This window comes from Mauremys reevesii, linkage group 2 (genome assembly GCF_016161935.1).
Source record: "Mauremys reevesii isolate NIE-2019 linkage group 2, ASM1616193v1, whole genome shotgun sequence".
Lineage (NCBI taxonomy): Eukaryota > Metazoa > Chordata > Testudines > Geoemydidae > Mauremys > Mauremys reevesii.
Genome location: NC_052624.1, coordinates 99,619,094 through 99,646,117, shown reverse-complemented (window position 1 = coordinate 99,646,117; position 27,024 = coordinate 99,619,094). Strand labels below are relative to the sequence as shown.

The following is a 27,024-nucleotide window of genomic DNA, read 5'->3' as shown; positions in this document are numbered from 1 at the left end:
GTAAGTATGAAAATAATCCTCTATTGGGAAAAATGAGTTTCATATAATTCTAGATGCCAACTAACAGATTCCAAAATTCTTGCATAAATCTATGCTACAATTATATTCTGAAGCACCTGAAACAGAGTCGGGTATCTTACTTCACGTAGGCTACATCATCAATTGGATAATTACTTTGAGACTGTAAGAGTAAGTCAACATTTCAATGTTGCTCTGAAGTGCAAGTTTTCTTGCATTAAAGCATCCTATAAGACAGACTAAACAAGCCTTAAATTATTCAAGAATAAGTTAAATAGAACTATAAAAACCAAAAACTTGAAACTGGTATGCTTCATCCTGTACCTCTCAGACAACTAGACTCTTATTCTGAACCTGAACTAAGACTATTCCCTCCCATATTCCTCTTTATCTCCCAGTGCCCTGTCTCACTATGATCATTAAAACACAGAAGCCACCAGAACCCTGCTCTGTATGAGGATTTCAAGGTTACCAATAACCTAGTGCTGCATGCAGACCAGAATCCTTCTCCTCATTTGCTAGTCATCATTCTCCAACATCAACCTACCTAGCCCAAACCTAGGTACGAAAAGTGACCAAGAAGAGTGCAAGTAGTACCTCACAATTAACACACAAAAGCTTATTTCAAATAGCAGCTGTACCAGTTATTTGGCAAGAAACCATGAAGTGATATTACAGTATTCCTGGCACTCTTACCTGGATGATATACTGCTAGTTCCTGTGACCAATGAAGAGCACCTGGAGATCCTCCCCAAAAAGGATGCATGTGTGAGGCACAATTTAAGGTCTCACTGACTTGTTAAAGCCTGATCTATAGAGCAATATTCAACACTGATCAAATGGCTGCTAATAATCTCACAGCTGCATGGTTCATGTTAAAGAGCCTTAGTAAGAAGCTACAGAGAACCCATTGGAAACCTGGAGTAATAAGTAGGCCATGGTGAAGACATGCGAGCCAGCTTTTGAGCACAAGTGATGCCTATTGAAATACTGAGCCTACAATACAAGACAATGACTTTAATAGAAACAAGGCTCACTTTTTTTGTTGTATAAACAAAGCCACACAAGAAAAACTCTGCAGAGCAAGATGATGTTGCTGATCCAGCTACACCAAGTAGTACAGACTATTCTAGATGCTGTTGAGGCTTGGGATGTTATCCAGACAGAAGCTGTAATCCACCTCTCAGACGATGTGTAGCATGCATGCTTTGTACAAGTGTACTGCTTTCATTAAACATTTTTAGAGAGTCCTTTTACACTAAAAGGAGAAGAGTATAATGCAAGAACTCAGTAGTGTCCCTTTAAATATTCTGAGCCTTTCAAGATACATCTACATAGCAAGCAGCAGAAAGTTGAGGGGTCATCAATGCTACTGTTTAAATTGATGCAATTTACATGTCTCAGGGGTGTGAAAGACACCAACCCCAAGTGATGCAAGTTGCATCAACTTAAGTGCTGTCCACACCACACTGTCTCTCCTATTGGCATAGCATGTCTTCACCAGATGTGCTACAGAGGTGCAGCTGCACCAAGGTAGTGCAGTATTGTAGACTTGCCCTCAGTCCAGGTAGATTCAGCTCATGCTACAGCAGGAGAAATAGCTGTCTAGATGTTGTGATTGGCCTAGAGTGCAGGCTCTGAAGCTCACACCCCTCTAGGCTTCAGAGCCTGAGCTCCAGCCCAAATTGCAATGTCTACACAGCTATTTTTTGTGCTGTAGCATGAGCCTGAGTCTGCTGATCCACAATCTGAGACCTGCTGATATGGGCTGTGTAGATGTACCACTAATGGCCCTCACTGTCTACATTTCAGAAGTCACCAGAAGCCTCCAGAGCAGCAGTGCATCCAACTAGGCTTTGCATATTAAAATGTTCTGTAAACATGGTAATTTGGAGTCCACTGCACCTGTGAGATTCCTTCATGTTATGTAAAGGGCAAAAACCTGTAAGCTCACCTGGCATGAATGATGCTTATTAGGCCAAATACATTGAGCCAAGTGAGATTGCACTTGGCTTTAAAGCCACTTCTTCAAATGAAGAAACAGGCTAGAGACCAGTCCCTGACATAATCCTAGTGCATCCTTCAGGCTGCTTTAAACTTATGCTTGGCTATCCACAGCCTCCAGAGGACTTTGGCATCTGAGAACCTAATGGTGTATAATTATTAGTATTTTGCAACGTGGAAGAGCATAGTCATGGACCTATTGTTCTAGCTGCTGTACAAACACAAAACAAAGACAGTCCCTGCCCCAAAAGCTTGCAATCTAAGTAGAAGACAAGAGGTGGATAGACAGGTAGAAGAGTACAAGTCAATTATAAGAGACTGTATTGGTCAGCATCATAGGCTGTGGTCTGTGCATTCCAGCAGCCTAACCATTGTCAAGTTTTTTGTGGGCATCACAGCAAAGAAGAATTTCAAAGATGAATTTTGAGGAGGTTTATATGGCAAGCTTCATGCTTGGGGGGCAGCATGAAGGTGCTTGTTTGAAAGTTTAGCAAGTGGGTGATGGAGGCTGACATCATGGACCAATTACACTGCTCTACAACCAAAATGCTTCTGAAATAAATGTAGTCCAACTTTACTAATTCTGGGTCACTGAGAACAAAAATGATGCTTAAAATTGTTGATTGGCTCTAGTTTTCAAGTTATTCTATTGGGTCAGTATATATGACCCCTGACTTGGGAATAGAGGAGGATAAGTGAGTTATAAAGGGAAAGGATCTCAATTTAAACCTGAAATGACTAAAATACATCTTTGACTGGATCTATGAATAGATCTATGACTGGTTTGGACAGTACTTGCTTTTTAGGCAAAACAATGAATGATGCAATCTGAAGCTGGTATTGCATCATACATGATATGAATTGCATCATGTTATTCCTAGAAGTCATGGATGATGCAATCATAACGAAGCTTACATCACTCTGCTGAACAAATGGCCCTATATCAGCTCTAGAAATCATACAGTGTCTTGCTCTTATTTGTCAATGTCTGATTTTGCAAAGGGACACATTTCTGTTTAGCCAAAGTGAGCAGAGATGCCTCGTACTTGTGTGAACAGTGCAGATAACTTCTGCTATGTTTATGGTGAAGTGACTTTTGCATCACAAAAGCACAGTATAACCACTATGGTTAAGAAAGCCTATCACCTTTATTTTGGCTGCAAAATTGGAGATCAGGACAAGAGGTGGGCCCCACACATATGCTGCAACACTTGTGCAACAAATCTTTGCCAGTGGTTGAACAGGAAAAGGAAATCTATGCCTTTTGCAGTGCCAATGATTTGGAGAGAGCCAACAGATCATACCAGCAATTGTTACTTCTGCATGGTGCCTCCAATTGGGAAAGGTGTGTCAAAGAAGAAAAAGTGGACTGTGCATTATCCAAACATTCCATCAGCTATACGCCCAGTACCCCACGGAGAAGGACTGCCGGTTCCTTATGCACCAGATTCACTCACTTGAGTCAGATGAGGAAGAGGATGAAACTTCTGGTCCTGAACCATCAATGTCACAGGACCCACATTTTCTCCCATCCTCCTCCTCTGAACCACACCTCATAACACAAGGTGAACTGAATGACCTTCTCAGGGATTTGGAACTACCCAAGAGTAAGGCAGAGCTGTTGGGCTCCAGACTACAGCAGTGGAATCTCCTGGCAGGTGATGTTAGGGTTTCCATGTTCTGTGACCGTCAAAAGGATCTTGTCCCATTCTTCTTCATGGAAGGTGATCTTGTAGCCTGCACCTCCCCCCAGCAAGTTCCTGGCTTGCTGGGCTACTCTCCCTAGCAGCTGGGCATGGACTAGGTGAGATGGAGCCACTTCTCATACCAGCTGAAGTGGGCTGCTCCAGGTCAATGCACTGTGTAGTGTGACAGCTACCTGTGATAGCTGAGATGGGGAGGTGACAGTGGCCCACCCCCTCAGCTCCCCACCCAGGCCCAGCTGCTGGGGACAGGGTCTGAGCAAGCCAGTGCCTGAGCCCCTCTCTTTGGCACATTTCCAGTTTGCTCAGCCTGTCCCCAGCAGCTGGGCTGGAGCAGGGTGTGGAAGAGGCGAGCCACTGGTGCTTCCCCAGCCAGGCTCTTGCAGGTAGCCACCATGCTGCACAGATCATCAACCCAGAGTGGCTGATATGAGAAGCAGCTCCATCCCACCCTTCTTTCCACCTGGGTCTGGCTGCTAGGGACAGGGGCTGAGCATGCTCAGGGGGCAGGAGGGGGGGGGAGAGAAGACAGGCATGACAGGAAAAGGGATCCCCTCTGCAGGCCAAGCATAAATCTGGGGGGCACTTGACCCTGCATGCCCCCCAATGTCACTTATGTATTAGCCACCCTTTTTCCTCCATAAGAGAGCAAACAAACAGTCTCCAATGTGGATGATAGAGAGGGAGAGATGCTTAACTTCTCTGTATTTCTAAGTCACACAGATAGAGTAGGGTGACCAGACAGCAAGTGTTTAAAAAAAATTGGGATGGGGGCAATAGGTGCCTATATAAGAAAAAGCCCCAAAAATCAGGACTGTCCCAATTTTATAGGGACATATGGTCACCCTAAGTCAGAGCCAAGACCTGAATCCAGATTTATACAAACTGCCATTTGTTTCCTAGTCATTCAACCAGATCTCCCTAGTGTTTTTATTTGCTTCCACAATACTAGAGAGGCATCATGAGTGAAAGTAGAAAGGGATTCATACTAGAAGAGTTAGATCAGGATCTTGCTTATGGACATACACACAGGTATTCAGATCTGATGTTTGATCAAGGCCATTCCCTGCTTGAAGGAAATTTGTTTCTTTTTCGCCAGCAACTTCTCCTTGATTTCCACCCCCATCAAAATCTCATCTAGGGCACTCTGCTGTTTTTAGTGAGCTAGCTAAATTAAAGCTAGCTTTGCTATGTTTACACAAGCTGTAAATTACAACCCTGGTTGCAGTGTAGGTGTAGCCTTACTTTCTTTGTACAAGGATGATTGGTAACTGAATGGAGAAACTATTCCAGAGTAGCAAAGATCTGGAGAGATTGTACTCTCAGAAAGCAATAATCCCATGGGCTCAAAGAGATGAAAGGCAGAGGAATAGCAGAGCTTCACAAAGCTGGAAGAAGGGATCCTTACCGTTCAAGTTCTTGTTTGAAGTCTATGTTTGGCAAATGTTTATGCTTCTCAATTGATGTCTGAGACACTTTAAAGTCAGTGTACATGTGTCCAGACTGCTGCAGAAATAGTCACTTGAGACATTCAAATTAGTGTTCACATACTACTATTCTGACCCCAAGTTACACTACAGTATTGAGAAGGGCTTCTGCTTCACTGTTCTGTATAGTTGCTAAAATCGCTGGGCTGTAAAGAGAAGCTGGACTGTTCAAAAGATGGAGATGCAAGGCTTAAGTAGTCCTCGTAATTTTGCACTATAATTAAAAGATATTGATCCCAATTTAGGTCTCAGAACTGCTCTTTGATACTGAGTAACTCCACTGACTTCAATAGAGTGGACAACTCCAAGAACTCAAAAATTGAGTGAGGTCTTCCCCTGCCCTCAAAAAAGTCATAAAGTTGGCTTTAAAAAGGAAATTGCTTCAAAAATAAAGTTTGTGGTTTTATTTGTCTTCTGGTTTGCTGTCAACCACCAAGATTCTCATACCATGACTCCAGAAGCTCAGACTTTAAAACCCCCAAAGACAACAGGAGATGTACAAGAATGGAAAAAAAGTGAGGTGGCAACACCAACCTACTCCTGATTTACACTAGTGTGAGAATAAAGCTTTGTTTTTATACAGTCAGGCACATTAAACAAGCACTACTGACATGCTGTTTTCATTCATTATAATGAAAGGCCAAGCAGTGATGAGAGCTGTTTTTTGTGTGTGGGGGGAGGGAGGGGAGTAAGACAACTGGTCAGTAGAGTCACATTCACTCCCACACCAATCCCCAGTCCTACATCTACAGCTTGGCCAGGCCCAATGATGGAGACTAAAAGTCTTGCTCATGAAAGGAAACAGAAACAAAGGAGAAACATGTTTCTAATTCAGTATATTAGATGGAGAAAACACTGAAATTTATCCCGAAAGATGTATTACTATTAGGTTGTATTTTGGTAGCGGCTACCAGGAAGGGCCCATTGTTATATTCTTGTATGATGCTTTGCACAAAGACAGTCCCTGCCCTACAGAGCTTACAATTAAAATAAGCTTAGGCTTTTTTGTGGTCTGATGTGCAATCTAGGTCAGTGAGGGGTTGTGTCACCACTTTCCCTGCAACCCTGGATGCCTTGTTACTCTAGGTCCCAGCCTGGGACATTGAGTCAGCAAGCAGCATCCAGGTCCCACTCTTTGTCTGTGTGCTTAAACCTTGGTTCAGCAGCACTGACCTGAGCAGCCTGTCTACAGCCCCAGTTTTGCTCCCACCAGCCTCGGTTATGGAGACCAACACTCCCAAATTTCCCCCAAACCACATGGCCTCAAGCCCTTTCCTGGACAGCTCAAAGAGGTGAGGTGTGTTGCTCCGTTAAAGAGAAAAAGCACATGACAGCTTATGAACTTTAAAAGGAAGGTTATATCTACCCCATTTAACACAGCACTGAGTTGGCTTACAGTAAAAGACAGTGACAACAGGACATAGGTTAAGTGATGCTAAGTAAGAGGACTAAAGTTAGAAAGGGTTACAAGCAAATAAAAGTGAAAACATGCCAGATCAAGTTTCAGCCTTTTAGGTGCAAGATACAGACTTTGTTCAAGACAGGTTGGAGATAGTCATGGCTGAGAAGATGGAGAGAAACTCTTTCCCTCAGTTGGGACCTTCCACAAAAGTATAAGGTGCTACCCTTTGTATCCTTTTCTTAGGTGAAACATCTTTGCCTAAGCAGGTTTATCTCCTATATAAATCAACTCTACAGACATCAATAGCCCCACTGGTTGAAGGGCCCTTCTCTCTCAGCTCAGAAGAGAACTGTTCCCTTGTGACTAATAATGGATGCTAGGGATGATTTCTGTCTTTGGAAAAGGAGACCAAGTCATTGAACTTTGCTTATAAGAAGCAGGATGAGCTCATGCTGTTCACTCTTCCCTAGGGGCTTCCAATCCCACTGGATGATTTCAATATAAATGGGGCTTCCATTATTTCTAATTTACAAAGGAGACAGGTAGCTAGCTGTGACATTCCCTCCTGTTTAGACAAACAGTACAGCCTAATTGCTTATATAGTATTTACATACATTTCAGTGATTGATATCACCAGTGTGTCATAGCTTTCAGAAAAGGCCTCTCTGTACACTTTAATACAATAACATTGTATACAACCAGTTGAGTCAATTGCTTATCATTTAAGGTTCAGCTCCCCTTTCTTTATAGACCAATAAACCTTTGAAATGGATTCTTCTGAAAAGTAAAAGCCAGACTGAACTTCTCTTGCCAGGGCTAGATGCCATGCTCTTTCCCCCCAGTTTGTTCCTGCGAGGTTTGCCTCCACGTCTTGTCAGTGTGATGGGTCTGTCTACATATCACATAAACAAACATTCTCAGTGGTCTTTCAAAGTACCTTGGAAGCAACTGGCAGGTGGGGAAAGCTACATTCCTTTGTCTGGAGCAGACCATTTTATCAACCCCGTGGCATTCCTGGCTTAAACACACTTTAGTAATCATTCCAGCAAATGTCTTCACTCCTAATACACATCCATTATGCAAGAAGATTAGTGATCATCAAGTTTAGTTTTTAATTGCTACCTCACCGCATATTTTGTACAAAATTATAATTGTGTGCTTAGTGTGACAAGGATAAATTCTTTTACAGCCTGTTCAGGAAGTCTTAGCCAGCTATTATGACCTCCAAACAGACATGTACTATTAAACTACATCAATCTTAAAACAGCATTTGAACCTGGTAGTGCCCTATATCTTTTGCATTGCCAGCACAGCTAACTGATGTTGGAATAGTGTAAAAGGGGGGGAGGATATTACCATGAACAAACAGAAGTTGTACCCAGTTGCTGCTACTATGATTGGCAGAAGTGGCATAATTAAGACCATCTCTAAAATGATCAGGTGAAATTCATTTATGAACTTAAGCCAACATTGTAAACCCAGTCAGATATGCAAATGAAGATTAGCATTGAAGCAAAGAATAAAAATAGTAAATGGAGGTAAATTAGCTGTGTGATGCACTGATGATTTTACTAGGCAACTCCCATTAAGTGTTTCAAAGCAGGATAATCCAGTCCTTCATTTCTTGGTAATCCAGTTGAAGTGAATTTTCAGTATGCATTTTCCCTTAGAACCAGACTATGAATAAAGTTATTCTGAATATAAAGAAACTACATGTTGAGTGAATCATAGAATACCAGAATTGGAAGGGACCTCAGGAGGTCATCTAGTCCAACTCCCTGCTCAAAGCAGGACCAATCCCCAGACAGCTGGTACTCAAAGCAGGGCCGCCCAGAGGATTCCGGGGGCCCAGGGTCTTCGGCGGCGGGGGGCCCTTCCGTTCCAGGACCCACTGCCGAAGTGCCCCGAAGACCCGTGGCGGGGGCCCCCCCCGCCGCCAAATTACCGCCGAAGCGGGACCCACCGCCAAAGTGCAGCCTGGTCTTCGGCGGTAATTCGGCAGAGGGGGGGCCCCCGCCGCATGTCTTCGGGGCACTTCAGCGGCGGGTCCCGGAAAGAAAGGGCCCCCTGCCGCCGAATTACCGCTGAAGACCGAGCTGAACTCGGTGGCGGGTCCCACTCTGTCTTTGGCGGTAATTCGCCCGGGGGGGGGGGTCCTTCCGCCCCGGAGCGGAAGGACCCGCCGCCGGCGAAGACCGGGAGCAGAAGAAGCTCCTGCGCCCGGCCCCGCAAGAGTTTTCCGGGCCCCCCGGAGCAAGTGAAGGACCCTGCTCCAGGGGCCCCAAAAAACTCTGGTGGGGGCCCCTGTGGGGCTCAGGGCCTGGGGCAAATTGACCCTCTTGCCCCTCCCTCTCGGCGGCCCTGACTCAAAGCACTTATCCAGCATGCAGTAGCCTACCTAGTTATCTAAAAGATACTAGTTGGTGTTTGCGGCAAGTACTGTTTGGCACATTAGCATTCAATGTTACTGCAAGATGGGCAAAGCACTCTCTCTCCTCCCTAGCGCAGAGTTCAGGAACAATTGGCAGAATCAGGGTTCATTTCTCTCCTATCTACCACAAAGGTAATTCAAATCAGGTGGAGTGTTCAAGTTTGCAGGCCTGGGATTAGACATTAGGGTGTTCTCTATGGAGGTCTCAAAACTGGTCTCTTTTCCCTATTGGTCTGTGGCAGTGCTAAAGAGTGGGATGTATTTGGGTCATGCAGAGAGGAAGTGCTTATTTCTTGTTTTTAGAACTAGAGGTGTGCTTTTGCAACTTGATTTTGTACTGTTTAACTATGCTATTTTTAGGGGGGGGAAGTGTACTGCATTTCTTCTGGTATTTGCAAAAATGGTGACTCTTTAGTAGTAGTAGATGAAGCAAAGATTCAGTTTTTGTGCTTGCTTCAGTGAGTACATTAATCCTTACCACAAGAATTACATAATCATGTTGTCTTGTCTGTGATATTGGTGCAGTAACTGCAAAGCAAAGCTTGTGTTTGTATCCTTTCTAAAGAAGGGAATATACCCATCATGAGACCAGTGATAGAAATTTCTTGACAAATTATATGGACAAACTAGAAGCAACAATAAATTCACAAGAGAAAAACAGTTATAATATTGAACTATTTTCAGACTATATCTGGTGTTTCAATTTAATCAACAATTTCATGGGAGGAGCCATTTTGTTGCATTTTTTTAAAGGAAGAAAAATGCTTTAAAAATTACCTTATATTAAATGATTGTCAAATGATCTGATAAGAGGCATTGTTAGGAATGAAGGAGGAACAATATGGCAAACACTTACACACTATTAAATTGTCTAGATCTTTTATCAGAGAAATGAAAGTAGAATTATAGCTGTTGCAAATGGGCTATGGAAAGACACTTTCCACCCCCATTCTCCTCATGGAAAATGTTAACACTGTTTCAGACACCCATGACGATATGCTGGATAAGAGTTTGAGTCTAATTCTTCTAAGCTATGGAGAAACAAAATGGTCCAGAAAAGCTTCCAAGCACTAAGGGTTCCAAGGCCAGAAGGAACCATTATAACCTAGACTGACCTCCTCTATAACAGGCCACAGAACCTCCCCAAAATTTGTAGAGTATCTCTGTGGGAAAAAAATCCAATCGTGGATTTAAAAAAAGTTGCCAATGATGGAGAATTCACCATGGCCCTTGGTAAATTGCTCCAATGGTTACTCACTCACTGGAACTAAGGTGCACATTTTTAACAGTCTGAATTGGTCTAAGATATATGGTTCCTGAGTGACCCATATGGGGGGATTAATGGTGTTTTTAGTTCTGCATAGCCTCATGGCTTGAGAAACCTGGGCTGATATTTTTATGCAGATGAAAATGAACAAAAAGCACATGCTTAGATACATTATTATAATGCTGTACATGGAAGAAAAAAGTTACCCCCAATTCCTTGATCTGCTTATACTGTGAAGAATGAGAAATAGTTCTCGTTGAATATTAGTCATAAGTTTCTTGCAAAGCGTCAGGATCCTGCACATGATCTGTCCTCTCTGAAATAGGATAACATTTCCATTTCCTTCAAAACTTCCCCTCTTTGTATAAAAATAGTCAAAGTTTTCCTTCCTGAGGGTCAGAGACTCCACTACTTCTTTAAATGTCAGAACACCATTCAGAGATACAGAATAACTTGGCAAAGGATGTCTTGATAATTTCCCACCACTCCTCATCTACATAAAAAAACACAAACAAAAACAAACCAACAGTTTCCTCTACAAAAGGAATTGCTCTCAAAACTGGTCATTGGTGGCCATCAGCCTGATTACTTTAGCCTGACAGATATTATACTCAAGGGGTTATGTTCAGGTAGTTCTCAAGCATTTAGTTTGCAGCATTATTTCTCAACTTTTACTATTGTTAATAACACATCCAGAGTCTGCCTGTTCAGCTTTCAACCTTTTAGCAAACAATGGCAAACTAATTCCTACAGCAGAGACTTTAAATGTTTCCCCTGAAGTCAATGGAGCTACACAAATTTATGGCAGCTAAGGATCTGGCCTTTAGAGTTCAACTCAATGCTCAAGGAAGATGGCGAATTGAAAATAAAGGAACACTGAGTATGCAGAACATGCATAGGAAATGCAGCAAGTTTTCATTCCACTCCATGCTATTCTTTAACTCTCACCTAAAGATTACCTCCAAGGTACAAAAGAGTTTGTCTCCAGGGCTGCATCAGCAGTGTGTGTAGCGGGTTAAGGTAGCATTTATACTGCTCTTCCCAGACCAGACCTCAGCACACAGAGACCAGTCTCAGAACTGCCCTACTTTATACTGGCTGCCAACAGGCTCCAAACCATGCCTACTTATTCCACATTGACGCTCCTCTTTCAACAGAGACCAGGAGATGTGGGTGGCACAGGCATAGCTACCATGGCCTTTGCCACTGGACTATTGCCTAGGCAGGGAAATCTTCAACTGGCTATATCTGTTTAGCTTACGGCTGATTTGCATTGGAACAAAGGAGCTGTAGGCTCTAGCTCTTCAGTCACATTTCTGAGTGGAGATTTAAGCAAACACTTTGCAGAGGGATTGGGACCATCAAGTAATTCACATAGGCCATGAAACAAGTGCCAGATGGTGATGGCTTCCTAACACTACCAACCTAGGCAGAGATTCAAACCAATGAAGGCTCCATAATATCCCATTACCAATCTCAGTCGGGAACTAGTTCCTCATGATCCCACTCATCCAGCTCAATGGCCAGCACAGCCTTTGCTACCTTCTTCTTGTCAATGTTTAGTCAATTCTATACCAGACCAGTGCAATGACTGGAATAACCTCCTTTGGATGGGTGAAACCTAAGCCAACTCAATTGCTAGCTTTTTCTAGCCATGACACATCTACTTCCCACATTCTCAATAGCAGCAGGGGTGGCTCCAGGCACCAGCACGCCAAGTGTGTGCTTGGGGCAGCAAGCCACGGGGGGCGCTCTGTCGGTCACCGCAAGGGCGGCAGGCAGGTTGCCTTTGGTGGCATGCCTGCGGAGGGTCTGCTGGTCCTGCAGCTTCAGCGGACCTCCCGCAGCTGTGCTGCCGAATCCGCGGGACCGGGGACCTCCTGCAGGCAAGCCACCGAAGGCAACCTGCCTGCCATGCTTAGGGCGGCAAAATGCCTAGAGCCGCTCCTGAATAGCAGTTTTTGTTTATTTATCTAAAGCCCATTGAGTATTGTACCAAGGAAGGACTGAATAAAAATAGTCATGGCTTCAGGATATGGCCCCTTAGGAACAGAGCACTTTAAAGTGAACATAAAAAATGTACACATTTGCATTTAGTACAGAATAAGTTCTGCAGTAAAATTGCACTATTTTATACATACATTGCATTTCAATTAATGATTTGCTCAGTATACTGCATTTACTTTTTCATTAAAATTTCAATGTCTCCTCACTCTGCTCAGAAGAGGAAACGTGACACACACACACACCCTAACAGTTCTGCTCACATTTTCAAGGGAAATACATTAAAGCAGTTAGGGGTGGGCAAGTTCATTTTACCTAGATTCTAAGTCATCCTTCTCCTCTGTTCCCACCCCTGCATTTTACTCCTTCACTTCATTAGCTCATCACTGAAAGAACTATGAAGCAAATATTTTTTCAAGCAAAACCAACTGTCTCATTAGAGAAAACTACTGAATTATCTACTTGTGCTGGTCACAAAGCATATCATTGTTGATCTGAGCAATTACATATCACCACCTGGAAAGATACAATACATGCTTAAGGCTCTCAAACGGTTTGCTCCTCCCAGCACTTAGAGGCATTCCCCACCCCCACCTTTTTTTCAAGCCCTTCACAAACATCCTCTAATTAACTCACAACAGCAGCTTTCCAGAGAGGTTAAGTTACTTGTAGACAGCCACCAGCAAGTCAGATTTAGATGTGAAATTAGAATAGTGTTTCTGGGTAGCAGTGTCATGTTCAAACCACATATCCCCAAGGATTAGGAGAACATTTTGGCACAGCCTTACTCACACAATACATACTGATGATTCTGTACCATTTTATGCCCACTTTGCACTCCCTCTGTATTATTTATCCCTGAGTGAAGGAACAAGGCTGGGCAGAATCAAGCCCTGACTAAAACAGGATATTTGAAATATAACAGTGTTTTCCTGTACTTAGAGGAAACACTGCAGTAGCTCACGTTGCTGGGTAATAAAAGCCTCCCATGTGGTGCTGAATGAATAATGCGTGATCAGTTTAGCTATTCCAACAGATCTGTGTTACAGCCATTTTAAGATAATTTATAATTACCTCAGTTACCTTGTTAATGTGTTATCAACTATTTCTTTGGGAGCCATATTCTGTTCTCAGCTACTCTGAATTCTCATTAGAGACTCCTCTGATGTCTGGAGTTATCCTGGTGTAACGGAGCAGAATGTAGCCTAGCATGATACCTTAAGTTTAACCTATTCACTATATAAATTTTAAGATTAATAGTGGAACAAATTCCTGAATCCAAGGTCCCTCCTCCTCCTCCGTTACAATCTGAATCTATGTGTAGTAGACAACTGCTCTAATACTTCAACTGTGCCATTTGATTAATTGTCTTGCATGCACTTGCACCCAATCTGAATTTGGCCCAGTGCAGGCTATTCCCATTGAAGTCAATTGGCCCACTGTCATTTTCAGATACACCACTACCCTGATATAATGCGACCTGATATAACATGAATTCAGATATAATGCGGTAAAGCAGTGCTCGTGGGGGAGGGGGGCAGGGCTGCACACTCCAGAGGATCAAACCAAGTTCGCTATAACGCAGTTTCACCTATAATGCGGTAAGATTTTTTTGGCTCCCAAGGACAGCGTTATATCGAGGTAGAGGTGTATCAGCACCAGTCTTTTCAGGGTTGCTCTATCACTTCACAAGTTTTTATATGCACTGTTAATTTACCCATTTTGGTATTGGTAGTGGCATTTGAGCCTTGTTCTTCTGCTACATACTTCCATGAGATTAAGTTCATGACAACTGAGTTTAAAGGTGAAAGTAATTCATAATGCCTGAAATGCAAAAAGATGGAGTCTAATCTCTGTCTAAGAGCCAGCACCTAGTAACAGAAGGTGCTACTCCATGAGGAAAGAACCCTTGAAGAGCAATAAGTTGTGGGTGGCCAGGCACTGTCTGGTACCACATTAAAACATAAGGGAAGAGCTATTCTTTTATGAACAGCAGCAACAGCATGCAACAGTTTTCAGGCCAAGGCTGCATTCGCTGCACACCCAGAACACCTGACTTCAGAGGGAGATTTGAATACACAAAGAACACAAGATCAGCCATTAAAGGGGAACTGAAACGCACTTAGCGTTTTGTTCCCACCTCCATAATAAAATTTGGGCTCAAACCCATTGTCTCAACACACATGGAAAGTCAATGAGAGTTCCCTACACTGAAGGACTGCAGTATTGGGCCTTGTATGTGTAGCCTTAAAAGAATTCTTACAATTACGCAAGTTACTTTAAAGCTCAATCCTCCACTTAGAGTGCCGGAGTTAGTGTCCAGGCCCAATCAGTTTCCCACTGAAGTAGCAATACTGCCTACTGCAGGTAATTCTCGTTGGTTCTATTGTAAGCATTAGTAGAGCACCAGAGCTAGCTGTGTATTGTTCAGTATTTGTGTACAGAGAAGATGTTATGGATAGTATAGTTGCCATTCCACTTTTTTAAAAATGTTGGGTTTTTTTGCAAGCACTATAGACTAAGTGTTCCCTGTCTAAGGATATGCCTATGCTGATGCTGGAGGTGTAATTTCCAGGCCCGTTAGACAACTGGCCCAAGCTCTGATTGAGCTAGTCTGCTAAAAATAATCAGTTGGAGACCCTTAGGCACCTACATGGGGGCAGGCAAGCCTGTCTTGCTGCCTGTGCAGCTACACTGCTACGTTTAGTGCACCAGCCTGATCAAAACTAGTGTGGGTATGTCTGACCTGGAAGTTACACCTCCTGCATCAATGTGAACATATCTTAAGTATGATGGCACAAGACACCACACAGACAGACTGTGTGGGTCCTGGTCTTTCTGCATTTGACCCTCTACACCAGCCTAGTAGAACAGCATCAGTTTCACCAACAACTATCCTTGCTAAGGCAGAAAGCAAGAGTTGCCTCTGTGTAAAGAGATGACAAGGGGATTTAAAACAGGTTGGGAAATCCCTTCTGTGTTCTAAAGCTACAAGAGTTGTTGCTTTATGGGAAATGGGAGAGAAGGAGTTACAGGAAAGTTTACAGAGGCACTGTCTTTGAGGTAAATGATTGATTTCATTTGCTGTGTCTACAGAGCTACTACATCCTAGTGTGACCATGCCAGCAAGATGCAACAAAACAAAGCATGCACACAAGATAAGGCAACATGACATTTTATCTTGAGCTGAGAGAATATAGCTTTCTGACTGTGGCTGCCTTCTGTCAACTCAGATAGGAAGAAACCAGTGGGAAGCAGCAGAGTGGAAAATAAAGTACCCATAGTCAGGGGCGGCTCTACAGTTTTGGCGCCCCAGGCGCGCGCGCGGCGCGGGGGAGCGAGCGGAGCAGCGGGGGCATGAGGCGACTGGCTGCCGCTGGTCTGGTGGCGCTGCTGCGCTGGACCCCGGCGGCGGCGACGCGCGGCGATCGCGGCTCGCGCGCGCGTCGCGCAGTCATGCCTCGGGGGAGGTCCAGCGCGAGCCAGCGGACCCCGCGCTCTCGCGCAGTCATGTGGTCGTCAGGTCCGTCGTCCCGGCTCTCCTCCCCTCGGCGCAGGCGCTGCTGCGGCAGCCAGCGGCGCGCCGCCTGCCGCCCCTTGATTTGCCTAGGCACCAGCTTGTTTTGCTGGTGCCTAGAGCCGCCCCTGCCCATAGTATACTGTTGATTCAGACCTTTCTACAGGACAAACTGATTTTGGTAACTATTTATTTTAGGGGGTTAACATAAGTTAATGGTTGAATTTCAACCACAAATCTTTAGGTCTGACTTTTCAAAAAGGAAAAGTTAGACCTAACTCTGGTTTTAACTACATTTCTCCCATGAAAATTCCCTTTACTTTTCATTTAAAGCATTGGAGGGGGGGGGGGAGGTTCCTTAAAGAAAGATGAGGCAAGTTTTAAAGTGTGTTATTCCTCCTCCCCCAACCTAACAGACATGAGAATTGGTGGATGTGAAATGCCCCAACTTCAGTGAAGCTACTCCTGTTCTACAAATGAGAAAAGAATAAGGCATAACATTGGTGTTTCCATAACACAGGCCCGGGATTATCTTTCATTAGTTTAGAGAGTGTGTGTATTTAAACTATAGCATGTAATGAATATTATTCCTTTTTCAGGCAGTTACCTCTTTGGAGCTGTTAGGGAATCAAGTGTGAAAACACTTGCACTCAGTATAGCTGGTTAGAAAATTCGACTAAGTATTTTCCTCAAAATATGTTGTTTCCAAGCCAAAAATATTTCACAGAGATGTATTCATTCCGAAAAAGTTTGACAGGAAGGTTTCTGAGGTCCAGGACTCTCAGGTCACTTCGGAGCAGAGAAAGAACACAAACTGAAAACCTGACCTTTTTGATCTAAGTGAACATTTAGACAATTCTGTTTGGCAAAAAGGTTGTTTGTTCCAATGCAGAAGAAGTTTGAAATCTCAAAATGTTGACACAAAATGGAATTGTCCTCTGGTTTGCTCTACTACTCATAAGTCAAGTGTTTATTGTAGGAGTGATCTGAAGAAAAGCCAAAATTATTTACCTAGGTTGATTTTTCCTAATTAAGGGCAAGGAAAGTCCATGACTCGGGGGTTGCTAAGCATGACAGAAGTCCATGGACTTGCTGTGATTCTTTGGAATTCTTCTGTACAGTAGAGAGTTTTGCCCCCTTACAGAGCCAGTTGGGATTCCATACCCTAATCCTGGACATCCGGCAAGATCCATGATCTAATGTGATCTCCAGGCATCCATAACAACTGAACCTATTCATTCACACAGAGGCCCTATTACTTTTATAGATTATGATCCCTCAATCTTCTTGTTTCTTCTAACCCTGACCATAAAAAAAAGTGTCTGCAACACTAATGCCAAACTACCATGATTTTAGCCTTTGGAATCTCAGAGTTAGTGTTGTTAACTTTCTTGGAGTCTACTGCTAACTTCTGGGCATGATAGAAGTCTACATATTGCACAAGAAAAAAAAAACACACACATTATAGTCCTTCATTTATGAGGCTATAATACAGTTAGTTGATAAACTACAAAGCTGGAGACAAAGTAGACTGTCCCATCAGGGAACAGGATTATTGCCTCATAAAACAGCACAATGGTATTTTGCTATTGCATGGCAAGCGGTTAAAAATGGATTTAATTCTACTCCTTGCCCTCTCCCCACCCCCAATTCAACTTGTTCTTACTGGAATTCTAGGAAAAGAAAGCTTCTCAAACTTTCAGTGGCTCAGTGATAGGCCATGGCTAGCTCTCCAAAAAAAGTCAGGGCATTCCAAAAGTTACAGCTGAACATTCAACCTTAGAATGTGCCTCTTTGGGCATGACTTGTATTAGGCACTCTACGTTGTATTCTACAATGAATTTTTAACAATATACAGTGGCAAGCTACCATCTCTTAGGCTAGGGTGACCAGACAACAAATGTGAAAAATTGGGATGGGTGGGGAGTAATAGGAGCCTATATAAGAAAAAGACCCCAAAATTGGGACAATCCCTATAAAATCGGGACATCTGGTCACCCTATCTTAGGCACAAGTCCTATTTAGATCACCAATATAAAATAGTCCCATTGTGGACAACGTTCACCCATGAAGAGGGCCAGCAAAAGGCCCATTCTGACCGACATCCCACTGGGTCCCTGTTTTAGTAACTGTTTAAGTGAGGTGCTCAGATCTAACCACAAAAAAAAAATGTTTCCATACTTGTGTGTCTTATTTCATTAATTGCCTCCTTATCACAGCAGTGGGGCCTTAAGTACAGTGCCACAATCCACCTTACAAATTTGATCATATATTATACACATAAAATTGACTGTATTGGTCTCCCATACTTTGTCACTACCTCCTATCATTCACCAGTCATTGTCGTCAATTTAGTCATCAAGGTGAATGCTTAGTCCAAACAACACATTGTGTTGTCTCATGTATATTTGTGAACCTTGTTTAATTAGTTATTTTAGTACCATGGCTAGTGGTGGGTATATTAAATGCCCAGTTTACACCATCACTTCTAGCAGTGCAAGTATATTCATTCACAAAAGGTTAGCCAATTAACAGATGTCCAGAGTGTTGAAGTGACTTGTCTGGGGGTAACAGCAATTCATTGGCAGAGCCTGGATATAGAATTCAGGGGTCCTGAATCCACCTTTGCTATGTCTACACCTACAGTAACATGTATAGTACAGGCACTACATATGTAGCTACACACCACAATGAAAGTTTCTGGTAGCTCCTGTGCTGAGGCAGCAGAACATTACATTGATGTTTTGGGCAGACATAGGAGACAGTGCATGGGCATTTAGAGAGCCATGTAGGGTATGTACCCTGGGGAGTTCAGGCATTAGGGCACTCTAGTCACCTAAGCCATGGCTCACTGTCTACACTGCTATTTACACCTGAGCTAGCTGGCTGTGCAGTGTCTGTACTCTGCATACCACCACAAGTGTAGATGCATCTTGAGACTGCCCATCAACATAAAGATTTTAGGAATCCACTTCTCTTCAACTGAAGTAATAACTAACTTTAATACCTTCTTTGAGGTCTAGTATTCATGGGAAGAAAGAATTACTGGGAAGTTTTTTCCTCTAGGCCTTCATTCCTTTTCTTCCATTGCCTCCAGTTTTGTTTTGTTTTTTAAAACCACCATCACCTTCTAGACTTCCAACACCTTTTTCCACAAAGAAAGTTTTGAGCCCTCAAGCCTTTTCATCTGAACCCATTTGTACTAATTCTTGTATTTCTATAGTGGATAGATTAATAAGGACTTCACAGCTTTTAAAGGTCAAATAAAAGCAGCCAGCATTATCTTGTGGCCCTACTGCAACAGGAGTCTAATTTCAGCATCAGCTCTCTGTAGGTGGTAAAGTTACAGATGTGTTGACTCACTAAGTTTTCTGAGGAGCCTGCTGGGAATGAAAATCCACCAGTCATTACCTCCTCTAGTAGGTTCTTTTTAAAAGCAAAGTCACAAGATTGGGTTAAAAACTATAAGGGACTCAAGACATCTTGCAGATTAAGTGCTGTACCTGCACCTAGAGCAGCAGACTTTACAATCATATTAAGCCATGTTCTAGTCCATAAGTACACCCACTTATTTCAGTAGAGCTATTCATGGTCTAACGTATGTTTCTAGGCAGAAAAGACACGCTCCTTGCCAGAGGAGCTTGCAGTACAGTGTGTGAGCAGAAACTAGATCTGTCAGCATATCCAATAAGCCTGCCCAGTATGGGTCAGTTACAGTGGGTTTGTGATACTGTATTGAAACCTGGCAAACAAGTCTGACACTAACTCTTTCCCAGAAGGATGTTTATTCAAACAGCATGAATGAAGCAAATTTTGGTCAAGAGACCCACACCAAAGTCAGATTCATAGATTCTAGGACTGGAAGGGATCTCAAGAGGTCATCGAGTCCAGTCCCCTGCCCTCATGGCAGGACCAAATACTGTCTAGACCATCCCTGATAGACATTTATCTAACCTACTCTTAAATATCTCTAGAGATGAGATTCCACAACCTCCCTAGGCAATTTATTCCAGTGTTTAACCATCAACAGTTAGGATTTTTTTTTTCTAATGTCCTACCTAAACCTCCCTTGCTGCAGTTTAAGCTCATTGCTTTTTGTTCCATCCTTAGAGGGTAAGGTGAACAAGTTTTCTCCCTCCTCCTCCTGACACCCTTTCAGATGGGGGTGTCTGATCTCACACCAGCTTTAGACTGCTGTAGATCCACTGATTTCTCCTGAGCTACACCAATGCAGAAGTAATGAGATCAGAAAAGATACGCTAATAATGAAGAGTTCTGTATCCCATTAATTCCCTTAGTGGTGGGTGGGCTGGATACCTATTTATCAACATTGTTTATATACACAGCTTTTTCAAGCAACGTATACTTGTTCTAGATTTGAAGTATAAATTCCATACACACACTGACTTGCATGGACTTACATTGTGACCTTTGAACCAGCTTATAAGCAAGTCTGTCACATTCACTGACTTCCTATCAATCATTGTCTAGGCTACTTGAAGGAGCAAAACTTTACTTTCCAAGTTGAAGTCTGTTTTGATTGCTCTTTCCTGTTATGTTCAGTACAAAGTCATGAAGATTAAAAACCTAGAACATTTTCTAAAAGCCTGTTCAGGTTTGGTTTGCTGGCTAGGAGGTGATTTGATTATATGCTTGCTTCTCTCTTTCTAGTAATCATGAGTCAAGAAGTCTGGCATTTTTCTACTCAGGTTCCATTGTGAAATGGCATTGTCTCAGTTCTGTATTTTCAACAGTTTAACACATTGTTTTAGGGCAGGAGTTCTCAAACTGGGGGTTGGGAGCCCTCAGGGGGTCACAAGCTGTCAGCCTCCACCCCAAATCCCACTGTGCATCCAGTATTTATAATGGTGTTAAATATATAAAGTTAAAAACACACTTTTTTTAACTAAAGGGGGCAGGGGTGTCACACTCAAAGGTTTGCTATGTGAAAGGAGCCACCAGTACAAAAGTCTGAGAACTATTGTTTTAGGGCATCAAGTGACTCCAGTTATGAAATAGTATTTAACTTCAGATTGTTAGCAATATGAATGTGTGTTTGAGTAATGAGTTCAAATAGTCACCACATTGTGAGAGATGAGCTGAAATGTTTAAAGACCACAAAAAGTAGTTAGGGCCTAGGCAAGTGAGGGTACTTTTTTGACCCATGCACAAGTGAACTTTTTTGCATGAAGAAACTATACTAAGTTGGGAATTTAAGTTATTTCCTGATCCTAATGTTGCATTCTCAATACCTAGCTTTTGCCAGAGCCCAGAGGTGAAATCCTTTGAAGTCAATGACAGAACTCATGGATTTCAGTGGGATCAGGACTCAACTGCTAAGATAGGAGGCTCCCTAGATGAACGTTGTGACCACCCCATTTACAACCCCACAGAACAATCTACTTCCCACAGCTATCCTTGAAAATTCCTCCACATTGTGTAGTACACTTCAGCATACCGCCCCCTCATCCCTAATGGGTTTCTCCCAGCATGTCACATCCTTAAACAAAAACCCTCTCTCTGGTGAGCTGTATGTGTGCCTTAGCTGCTTCCTCTAGAGCCAAAATAGATAGCTAGGGAGCAAAGAGCTAATTTGGGACCTGATTTTCATCCACCAAACATATAGCCATAATGCACCAAAGACTCCCCTGCACAATTCTGAGTGGGAGGTGTGCACCCAGGTTCTGGTTGGGTGCAGGAGGGGAAGTTATGACAATCCCAAACTCTTGCCACAAACCAAGCTTCACCCACTCATGATACAAATAGGAGATGCCATTTTCACAAATTATGCAAGTATAATCTAATCAACTCTTGTCTAGGTTGATCAGTGAAACTTAGTTCTGAAGCCTACTTGTGAAAGTTTGTCAACATTGCTAACACCACACCAAAAGTTCATGACTCAGAACTGTTATGTTAAGCTATTTGCAGATGATTCAGGAATGTATTGCTGCAGTGATTTATTCTTGCTTTATAGTTTAAGAGGCTCTCTGCAATCCTAGGTGTCAGTCCTGTCCATTTAGATTGCAAGCTCTGCAGGACATCAATTGTTTTAACATATGTACAGTGTCTGGCATAATGGGACCCTGATCTTAGTTGTGGCCTCCTAGATTCTACAGGAATAGAAGTACAAAAGAGGAACTAGAAACTCAGCATTAAGATAGAGGTAAGTGGGAAGTAGTGTTTACACAGTCATCTTCCTTCCTAGAATCTCTCTATTTGAAAGAAAACCAACACTGTTTAAAGGAGTTTTGCACTTTAAAATATTCTCCCCTTAAATTAATTTTAACACTTGGCTTACCTTACACTACAGAGCTGTAAAAACTTGGCAGTTATAGTTCAAAGTTCCTTGCATGTAATTTTGTTCTATTTTGTTTACATGAATTCTCAAACCTGGAGTCTGGCAGTGTTGGATTTTAACATATTCCAAATCTCAAAAATTAAATAAAAACCCTTAGCAGGAACTATCTAGTTTTGCTTAGATAGAATAAAAAAAACTAGACTTGAGAAAACCAGCTTTTTGCCTTAAGGTTTCCCAGACCTTACCTTGACAACTCAGATACAGGTCCCATTTTATTCAAGTCACTGAATTTTGAGGATTAAGGGATAGTTTGGATGAAGAGTTCTAGTGCCAGCTAATCTCCAGTTAACACAATACTAGGAGGGGAGGAATTACAGATCCTAGAGGGCACTCCCTAGGACTCTGAACATCCTACAGTAGGTGCAGTCATGAAGAGTGCCTGGTTTTCAATGGGACCTTAACCATGCCCATTCAGTCTTTGGCTTCCTTGCTGAGGCTTCCAACAAGAGTGCCTGTTAGTGACAGTTCTGAGGCTGGTTTACAGGGGACATGCTGCAAAGAGACTGAAAACCACAAGCTCATTTCATTTATGCCACTGAATAGCAATCAGATGATATCACCTTTCGATTGCTATTGACCTGCATGGGATTCAAGCCAACGGCCTTCAGGAGAAGGCCCATCTTCTGTACCATAACTATTATTTTTATATTCAGAAAACAAAATTCAGACTCCAAGATATGAATAATTATTAGCACCCAGCATCAACTGCTCTGTAACTAAGACAGACACATCCTACAATCTCTAAATGACTCAATCAGCAGCATCCTCTTAGCAAATAGAATTCTGAATTGCTATGTATTCATTCTCCACTTGCCTGAGGACAGTCAGAAATAATTTAAAATACATAAAATAGTTTCATTCCAAAGTTTCCTGACCCCAATGGGTGTTCTGTGTTTACTTCACTAGAGCCTGGGATTTCACCCCTAATGCTTCAATATGGTAGACATAAAAGCTCTAACAATACATTCCTGAACTAGGAACCATGGGGTCCGGATCTGAAGACTACGATGGAAAATAGACAATGGGGTGTTCTTTTCACAGTCTTGCTTCACTGAATACAGGCTCTAGAAGACAGACTTCAAATCCTATGGGACCAACTCCTTCAAATATAGCAATGGCCATCTTCCCAAATCACCACAGCTCTGCAGTTCCACTCATGCAACTTGAAAACACATCAGCATTTGAATAGTCAACAAGATGGCTTAACCAGGGTTTGGGGAAGCCAGATTTGCCAATACTTCCTGGCCTACCTCACAGAGATGCTCTGAGTTACAATTGTTTGCATAGTATTTTAATATCTTCATATGACGTTGCTATAGAGATAGCAAATAATGAGCCAACTGAGGATTTTGTTCTAGAGCAAGGCCTTTTTAGATAGCATATGAGACACACCCCCATCCCCACCCATGCAATTCTTCATACTCTAGAAATGTATTCTGGAGACAGTGTGCTGTTTCGCTATACTTCTCTGCAATGTCATGGGGCACTTGGAGAGAGACATACCAAATAAAGTTAAAAATAGATCAACATGCAGTGCTATAAGAATGTGTTTAATTGAACACCAACCCATTGCATACAGTTTCAGAGAACAACAAAACAAGAAGCTGATTTTAAGGCGCTCTACATTTGGTTTCCTTTAATGGTTCTGCAATACTGGGGAAATGTGCATTTCTTGTTTCATGGGAATTTGATTAGGTTAATCTTGTTACATGTGCTCCTTGTGTGTATTCAGAGACAACTCTGCTGGCTCAATCACATGCACAAGTATGTTTTTACTCCTGCTAGCCTTACAGCATCAGTATAGCTACAGGATAGGTAGATTTTATTTTGGCTTAAAAAACCCAAAGTTGTTATCAATAGTAAATTGCAATTCCAGCAGCAGTCACTGGTCCCTCTAATGTGATTGTCCTTAGATATACCAGTGCAACTCATTTTAGGCAGTCACAATGCACAGATATCACAAAGGGAATAATTTTAGCAGTAATGAAAATTCTGCAAGACAAAACGATGCACAAGCTGGAGAAAACCCAACTTGAATTTCAGATCCCAGACAGAATCTGTGGGGTGGGCAGGTAATATTTTTATTTGCTTACTGCTCAAATGTGGTTGGTCTCCCAGAATCATCAAGGCACGAACAGGAATCCTCACAAAGCCATTTTCACAGAGCTACTTGGCAGGGTACAACCACACTGCACTGTGGCACTACTTGTTTAATTTTTTACCATCAGTCTCTGTACCTGAGAGCTATCTGAAAAGATTGCCAAGGCTCTGTATAATAACGGTACAGATGTAATGCAGTGGAGAATGAGCTTATGAATTTAAATTCTGATTCTTAAACATACTGACTTTGCCAAAAAGTGAACATTCATTTGTTTTTTTTAAATTCCTTCTTCCAGACTAGGATATTTGAGGAAAATGAACACAAAGAGAACTGAGAAGACAGCCTTACCTCCTGTGGCTTCCAAACACGAGTTTGTCTTTGCATTCCCACTCTGATCAGCTTGCTGTTTCCTCCAACTGTCCTTTTTCTCCATGCTCCTTAGTCTACCACTCCTGGATAGACCAATTCCAGTGTTATTTCCAGAAGGGAGGTAGCCTTTCATTTAGCAAGCGCTAATGCAGAAGTCCAATAATCATCCAACAATCTCATACTGGGTAATTCAGCCTTATTCCAGGCTCACTAGTACTTCAACCCTCATGCCAGGAAGTTTTCCTTTCTTCAGTAAGTTAGTAGGAGACACCAGCCACCCTATCATCTCAGTCCAGGGACTCTATAACAAGTATCAGACAGCTGCTTACTCAAACCCATTGCTGCAACCCTCTAGAACATTTCTTAGCTTGGCCTGCTTGTAAGCCTGTCTCACAGCCCCTTCATAGGTTCCCCATGTGTACACATCTTTGTGTGGTCCTCTTTTCTAGCACCATCTACTCATATAGCCATAAGAAAGCCTCCTCACACTGCTCACTCTGGCTTTTATGCAGGAGCCTTTCTTTTATTTGCCTTAAAGCCCATCACCTGGAGAAGCACCTAACAAGGCACAGGTGGGCTGAGTCCAATCGCTTAAGGGCCTGTCCATCCAGCAACAGGCACATTCCAAGTGAATGTGTTTAAGAACTGGAACAAATCATCCTGTGCCTGTTTGCACAGGATTTGCCTAGCTCTACTTGTGATTATATTACCTAGGTCAAAAACTATCTCAGGTGGAAGGTTACTCACGTAACAAGGTCCTCCAACACATAAGTCAAGGTGCCACCTGGGCAGCAGGGCTTTGGGTTCAATTTTAAATTGAGTGGAATCTGCTTTCATATAAAGAGGGGATCAAGCTGCAAAATATGGTCCCACAGCCATTGTTCAGGGATAGTTGGAGCCAACCCATTTCTAGTTCTAATGATGGAGCTGTGCACTGTCCCCTCACGTCCCTCACAAGGCACAAAGTGATAGAACCAAACAGTCAAGGCTGTGGTATAGCAAAGGAGACAAGATGGTTGTATTTTTTTAAGAGCAAGTGCTTTATTCTCATTTTAACTGCAGCTCAGCATAAATCACAATACTAAATACTATGAAAGGGAAATTATTACCAGCACTGAATGATCATTAGTTTCTACTGCTGTAGTTAAAGGTAATTGAATGCAAAAGCATTTCACAGAACAGTACTTTAACTGTACAGTGCTGTAACCAAAAATATTTCTTGAAAATAAAAGGTGGGGGGGAAACATCAGCACAGAAAAAAACAACCTTATTTGCTCTGATTTGTTTCTGTAGTATGGAGAGTCTGATTCTGTAAGCTGTAAAAGGGACACCAGTCAGAGGCAGATATACCTAGCGCTTACATAATGCTTTTCTTACAAATGGGGAAACTGAGGCAAAGAGGTGCAGCAACTTGCCCATGGTCACTGAGCACGCCAGTGTTAGTGTCTCTGGATTCCCAGGATACTGCTGTGTCCATGAGTCCAAGCTTCCTCTAACTTCACATTATTATTAGACCATTTTTAAAGTGGTATAACGTTGCCTTCAATAATTCACATAGGACAATAGATGGACAAGCCATTTATAAACTAGACAAAATTAAATCTGCAGGGATAGAAGTGGCCAGATCTGGTCTGAATTGTCATAACTCAGTTGAGGTAAATAGCACTATGCCAATTTACACCACTTGAGGATACAGCCGTGAGCACCAAAGCAGGAGGAGTAGATCACTTGTCAACTAGTACTTTGGCTCAGTTTGGATAATGATTTGAAGTTGTGGGTGTTTCTCCAAAGCTATTTCAACTACCTGAACTTCTTGATGTTGCAGAATTGGGCTGGAATGCTTCAGTAAACAGCTTTTTATTAGTATTGTGACACCTATCCCTCAGCTTGCTCCAGCAATACTGCAAGAAAAGCTGCTCTTATGCTTCCTACCGATGAAACTAGGAACTGAAGAGGTGTACATTGCTTTGGACAATAGAGCAGTCCATGGAATCATGTTTGCAAAGATCCCCTCTAGAATATGAATATCCAAACCTTCACTTCCTTATTTTGTGTGTGTGTAGCCTTGAGATGACACGAAAGAAAATAAATATTGTTTGATTCAAGTACAAAACTGGGTTGCAGTTTATTTTCTTGTATGCTGAAGTCAAAATATTGTTCTAATAAATCTCTCTTGAATACAGGATGAACCTGTGTCTCAGTCACTTAGTATCCAGAGCAGCAGTTAGTAATTTTGCATTTCTGTAGTAAGAGAATTAGGAAGAAGATATATCTGAAGCAGGAAACAGGATTAATTAATTTAGAGGAGAACTGGAATTAAGTGGGTCATTGTGAAATCATTAGACATACAGAGGTGAATTTCT

General features: G+C 42.4%; 1 long non-coding RNA gene across 3 annotated transcripts in view; it reads right to left on the bottom strand.

The window, feature by feature from the left end:
• LOC120398444 overlaps positions 1-25,147 on the bottom strand; it is a 147,233-nt gene extending 122,086 nt beyond the window's left edge. For all 3 annotated transcript variants that reach the window (XR_005594417.1, XR_005594418.1, XR_005594416.1), the window contains exon 1: positions 24,641-25,147. This is a non-coding gene — a long non-coding RNA (uncharacterized LOC120398444). The remainder of the gene's footprint in view (positions 1-24,640) is intronic.
• Between the last annotated feature and the right edge of the window lie 1,877 nt (positions 25,148-27,024).